Raw genomic sequence first — 6,695 nt, 5'->3', positions numbered from 1 at the left:
TGCGTTTTTGTGAATATTCGAAAATGTGAATTTAATTATTTTCTGCAGAAGTATTTTAATTTGACAAAGAGCATGCAATATAAAACGAAATCCAAATATTATTTATACGAAAAGTTGATTAATTATTTAATTATTATTATTAATCATTTAATAACCGAAAAGGCTTTAATAAAGATTTACATAGGCGTACAATAAATAATTATTCAATATTTTCAGCGTTTCTTTTTAGGATCGATTTCTAAAAATTTATATCTATACAGAAAGAATTTGATAAACATATACATTAAATACATTGCAAATGACATCCCAATAAGGGATATGCCAACACCAGTAGTACATTTGTGTCCCTGTATATTCGCCTTTAAACTATAAGCAGAAGCCAAAAAGGCTGCTATCATTTGTATAATTTGAACTGTGGTCATAACCATAGAAAACTTAATCGGTATATTAACTTTAGCAGCTTTTAACGTAAAATAACTGTACATGAGCGAATGCACGCTAAAATTCATCGCTATAGCCCAGCGTCCAACTGCTGGCATATTTTGAGCGCATGCCCAGAAAATAACCATGGTTAAAACGTGGTGAGACAAATGTAGCGTTGTTAGTTTCTGCTTTTTTAACACGATGAAAACGGTATCCAAAAGTTCGGGAGCTTTAGACAAGACGAAAGCCATACACCAAAATGAAGTTACCGAGTTGATGGTTGTATTACAAACGGAAAATTCCATACCGTAGTTTTTCAAGATGTAGATTATCTCTGGAACCATTCTTAACATACCGCAAATACTGAAGACTGCCAGGGAAAAGTCCCACACTATGACCGCTTTTCGAACTTTCAATGGATTTCTGTTCTTCATATATCTTTGCAAGCCGAAGATAGAAATTAAGTAAACCAAAGCCAAATAAAGACTGTAATGCCAGTTGTTCTTGAACCATAATTGAAAGTAACCGGTAGTAATTCCAGTTTCGAATTTGTGAACGAAGGAGTAGTGTGGATATCCAGTGTAATCCAACTCCGGAGCGGACATTTCTTTAATCACGATAAGTGCTTCTTTCAACGAACTTAATCCGAGTGTTCAGCTCTTACTGCAGATATGAATCTTTATTATTGTTTTCAAAAAATTTGGTGCATTGGTAGTTGATGTATGTTGCAAAACCAATGTTATAGGAAGTTTTAATATTATATTGACAATGATGACGAGTAAATTTCTGATATGAAATTTAAAATCAATATTTTTCCCTCTAATTGTATATTAACTAGATTGAAATTGTTACGCGAGTTCAATTTTAAAAGCTTTGAAAGTATTTTGAAACTTAATGGTTTATACCTTTAACCAAGTACGTTTGATGAAATGCGGAAGAGTGTGCCATAGGTTTATAAGATATGTTCTATGCGTATGACACTATCTATTCTTCGTAATGCAAGAGACTTATTGAGAGGTAGTTCGAGAACGACGTGAGAATTGACTACACGCGGTTTTGCAGTCCATCTTCCTATTTAGTTTGTACTAAGCCTTTGACAGCGACTCACCAGGAGTCGCTTTACGAGAATCTGTGACGTTTCACCAACCTCACTTTATGTCAAGCTCTCAGAAACCAGTAAGAAACTTATGGAACATATCTTATGAACTGATGGTGAGTATATCATAAGCAAGGCAGTATAGTGTTTATCAAGCCCTCTGATAGGTAAGTAGAAAATTGATACATGTTCGATGTATGGAACAATGCACGAAGCGTAAAAATAGATTTCACATAATATTATCAGTTTGGCCTACTTTAAAATAGTCCTATTCTAACTTGCAGTATTCATTATATATCCTGAAACTATGTGAAAGTACCTCACCTTAGATTTTCATATGCCTCTGCTTAGTTCGTAGTTTCTTATTGGTAACTTTGGGGGGGGGGAGGGAAGTTTCAGAACATACTCAACGCTAACTTTCACTCCCTATGGTATTGAGCAAAGGAAATATTAAAATACAATTACCTTCGTTAAATGACGGTATGCTATGAATTACTGCCGTATTTGGTAAATTACTGAAAGAAGGAAAAATGCACCAAAATTTGTTTCCCCATTTGATTAAACAATAATAGCAAAGGGACCCAGCCTTCCTCGTCAGCCCGTTGTGATATATATTTTTTACTTCTGACCGCCATTTTAAAAGATGGTGTTAGTTTGAACCCAAAAAATCATAAGATATAGAGAAGCAGTAAACAAAATCATTGAGGGCGTATAAGAAGGATATTCGGAGATACCAAATTCTCCTTCAGCCATTCCATTTCAAAACCGGTACTGAGCTGCGGCTTGGTATCAGAGTTATGGAAATGGGCAATCTGCCTAACAGAGAGGGGGAAAAAGATCAGAAAAGTTTGTTTACGGCCACTAATACGGGGGGAGCTACAGTTAACCACACTGATCTGTGGTCTGAGTCTCTAACCGTCTTTTCGTATTCACACTTTTTAAATTTCGTTCTTAACGGATCACCTGACGTCTGGCTTGTCGGCTGTGCGCCGAGGTAGATGCGCGTGAGAGAGAGTTATAGTTACCTTCCCTCTACCCTCTTCGACTTTCCATATACGTGCTGCGGTTGAAACGCACTAAAGGGTTTTCAATATATTTGGTTACCATATTTTAAGATGATTTTGTTTATTGGTATGTTCTTACTATTCGTACTTAATAGCAACATTCAAGCAAAATTTCAGCCTTTTAGGTAAAGCAGTATGGCAGTTATAAGTTAGACAGTCAAGTCTTTCATTTATATATTTGTTGGTTAAACTAATTGAACGCATCCATTTAAGGGAAAGGAACTTTAGCATCGCTGTCAATCTTTAGTTAATGATTTTGATCAATATAAATTACAAAATATTTGAGAAAGAAACACGGGAGGAAAGTTTTAAAAGTTATTTGCAAATACCTCTATCGAATTTAATATTCAGTTATATGAAGGAAGTACTAACAAGATTGAAATGCGGTAAAGGTTTAGAGAAAATAAGGCATTTGGAAGCGCATATCGCTTAAAACAAAAATAACCCTATACCGTTAAAACATGCTCTTTTGAATTTTAGAATTTCTACACATTCATGTTGCTGCCGTCAATAAAATAGCGAAGAAAACAATAAGAAAAATTAACGGCAGCAACATGAGTGATTGGAAAACACCGGGAAAAGTTTCAACCCACCAAAACGTACGGTTTTTGCATTGTCACGAATTTCTGAAAAAAAATAGTTTTTTTAATGTGCTCTACACGTGAAAGTCAAAAAACGGAAAATTATCTGCAAATATTAATTCACCGAAAATTTTATTTATGATCTTCTTATTGACTAAAAGGTTTAGGCAATGCTTCTATCACATTTGTTCAACATTTTACAAACTGGAACAAATGTTTCAAAATATCATCAAGACATCAATTTCAAAAAATGGCAAGCCATATGATATTCCTTCACCGACAAATTGATTTTCGATTAACATAAAACAGGAAACTTTTACAAATAGTTTTAGTTATGCTGTGTATTAATGTTTCTTTTTAGGTTCAATTTTAAAAAATTTATACCTATAGAGAAAGAATTTTATAAACATATACATTAAATATATTCCAAACATCATCCCAATTATGGATTCGCTTGCACTAGTAGTACATTTCTTTCCCTGAATATTCGCCTTTAAACTATACGCACCGGCCAAAGTACCTACTATCATTTGTACAATTTGAACGGTGGTCATAATCATAGAAAACTTAATTGGAATATTAAATTTCGCCGCTTTCAAAGTAAAATAACTGTACATGAGCGAATGGACGCTATAGTTCATCGCTACAAGCCAGCGTCCGGCTGCTGGCAGATTTTGCGCGTATGCCCAACATATAACCATGGTTAGAACGTGATGCGACAAATGTAGAGTTGTTAATTTCTGCTTTTTTAACACGATGAAAACGGTATCCAAAAGTTCGGGAGCTTTAGACAGTGCGAAAGCCATAAACCAAAACAAAGAGACCGAGTTCGCGGTTGAATTACAAACGGAAAATTCCATACCGAAGTTTTTCAAGATGTAAATTATCTCGGGAACCGTTCTTAACATACCGCAGATACTGAATACGGCCAGTGAAAAGTCCCACACAATGACCGCTTTACGAACTTTGACCGGATTTCTGTTTTTCATATATCTTTGCAAGCCGAATATAGAAATTAAGTAAACCAAAGCCAAATAAAGACTGTAATGCCAGTTGTTCTTGAACCATTGCTGTAACCATTCTTCAGTTATTCCAGTTTCGAACTTCTGTACGAAGGTATAATGAGGATATCCAGTGTATTCTATCTCCGGGACAGACATTTTTCGAGTACAATCAGTGCTTCTCTCAACGTACTAACTCGGCGTTGTTAGAAGCTAAGAATTTTGTAGATTCTATTTATGCTGTTAAAGTAACTAACGAGGTATATTGCAAGACTTATTAGAAATCTTGCCTAACATTTTGCAAATAATTCCTTTCCTCTAATTGGGCATAAATTAGTTCAAATTTAGCGGTGGTCCAAATGAAATTTTAATATAGAATTATTTTGAAATCGAATGATTTACACCTAAAGGGAAGTTACCTTCATAAAAATGAAGAATTATAATAAAAATGTTACACGATATTCAATATCAGAAGATAGTAAGTAGCATATATATAGTGCAGTTTTATTAAGTATGGATAGTATAAGGAAGTGATTCACATTAACGTCATAGAACTATGAAGTTATTACTGTAAGAACGTCTTTCAGCAGTAAAACCACTAGTAGCTGGTGGTAAAATAATATCTCATGGACGCATTTTGCTTCGAAAAGGTAAAGCATTTTCAATACGTTAATATGCTTGGGCGTTTTTTAACTAAGTAGTCTTGGCTAACATGCCAAAGAGACAAAACATAGTAAGTTTGCAAAATTAACCTCTAACTTTTATACATTTTAGTACATCCATTTATAAAACTACATAAACCAAGATCGTTTTAGTAAACCTCATTACAGCTTGATCAGTTTCGAATCTTTGCGAAAATAAATGATCATGTTATTGAGTGTAACAACCCTGCGACAAACAGTTTCCGCTATAAATAGTTCATGTAAAACGCATCGCAAATGTTCCATTGATGACTTTTTAAAAGATTAAGAAGGTTTTCAATACAATTGCTTAATTACTGATATACAAAAATACGTTGATACGTTAGGCAATAATTGTAATAATACTATATTCGAGAAAAACAGATGCAAGGAAGCTTTAAACCTTTACATGCTAATAACACCTTTGGATTTGATATTTAAAGAAATGCAGAATGAAGCGCGAGAACAAATTTTAAATGCACTAGTGGTTTATTGAAAACAACTTTTTTTGGAAGAACATCTTATTTAAACAATACATCTTCATAATTGCTATAACCATATTTTGTGAGAAACTGAATACTAATCTTTTAGGTTTTCTACAACTTTATTAAGGACACAGAAAATTGATTGCCAAAAATAAGCGCCAGCAATTTTTCTTTACATTATGGTTACTTAAATTCTAACCAATAAGCAGATTATTTGAAATCTTCAAGAATAGTTCTGAGTGATTGAATCCATAGGTCGTGGCATTGAGGTAAAGTTTTGGAGAAAAGTTAGAAAATAAACTATAGACGTTAATCACTTGAAATAATTAGCATAAATCCTTCACCGAAAAATTGATTTTTGATTCACATGAAAACGGAAAAATATTAGATATAGTTTTAGTTATACAATTCATTAATGTTTCTTTTTAGGGTCGGTTTTAAAAAATTTATATCTATACAGAAAGAATTCGATAAACATACACATTAAATACATTCCAAACGCCATACCTATTAGAGATTCGCGGGCGCTAGTGGTACATTCGTGTCCCTGTATATTCGCCTTTAAACTATACGCGCTAGCCAAAATCCCTACAACCATTTGTACTATTTGAACGATGGTCATAATCATAGAAAACTTTATCGGTATATTAAATTTCGCCGCTTTTAACGTAAAATAACTGTACATGAGCGAATGCACGCTATAGTTCATCGCTACAAGCCAACGCGCGATTCCCGGTAAATTTTGGGCGTATGCCCAAAAAATAACCATAGTTAAAACGTGATGCGACAAATGTAGAGTTGTTAGTTTCTGCTTTTTTAACACGATGAAGACGGTATCCAAAAGTTCGGGAGCTTTAGACAACACGAAAGCCATAAACCAAAACGAAGTGACCGAGTTCATGGTTGTATTACAAAGGGAAAATTCCATACCGAAGTTTTTCAAGATGTAAGTTATTTCTGGAACCATTCTTAGCATACCACAGATACTGAATACGGCCAGTGAAAAGTCCCACACAATGACCGCTTTTCGAACATTAAGTGGATCTCTGTTCTTCATATATCTTTCCAAGCCGAATATAGAAGTTAAGTAAACCAAAGCCAAGTAAAGACTGTAATTCCAGTTGTTCTTGAACCAAAGTTGAACCCATTCGAGAGTTATTCCAGTTTCGAATTTGTGAACGAAGGAGTAATGTGGATATCCATTGTATTCTAACTCCGAGACGGACATTTCATCAATTGCACTTAGCGCTTCTTCTAAAGATCATAATCCGAATGATCAACTTGTACGCCTTACTACAGACAGAATGCTTTTGTAGTTTGCAATATATTTATGTTGTATAGGTAAAATTGAAGGCTTCTCTTGCC

The 6,695-nt window shown here is 34.2% G+C and overlaps 2 pseudogenes; both read right to left on the bottom strand.

Annotated features, from left to right (window-relative positions):
- Nucleotides 1-212: 212 nt before the first annotated feature.
- LOC149690155 (very long chain fatty acid elongase 6 pseudogene) lies at nucleotides 213-1,028 on the bottom strand (annotated as a pseudogene).
- Nucleotides 1,029-2,357: 1,329 nt separating this feature from the next.
- LOC149690154 (very long chain fatty acid elongase 6 pseudogene) lies at nucleotides 2,358-4,324 on the bottom strand (annotated as a pseudogene).
- Nucleotides 4,325-6,695: the final 2,371 nt, after the last annotated feature.

Source organism: Phalangium opilio, unplaced genomic scaffold (assembly GCF_054372755.1).
Source record: "Phalangium opilio isolate 3A_F unplaced genomic scaffold, DU_Popi_V2 ptg000031l_1, whole genome shotgun sequence".
In the NCBI taxonomy this organism is placed as follows: domain Eukaryota; kingdom Metazoa; phylum Arthropoda; class Arachnida; order Opiliones; family Phalangiidae; genus Phalangium; species Phalangium opilio.
Note: the sequence above shows the minus strand (reverse complement) of the source record. Positions and strands in the feature narration are given on the sequence as shown.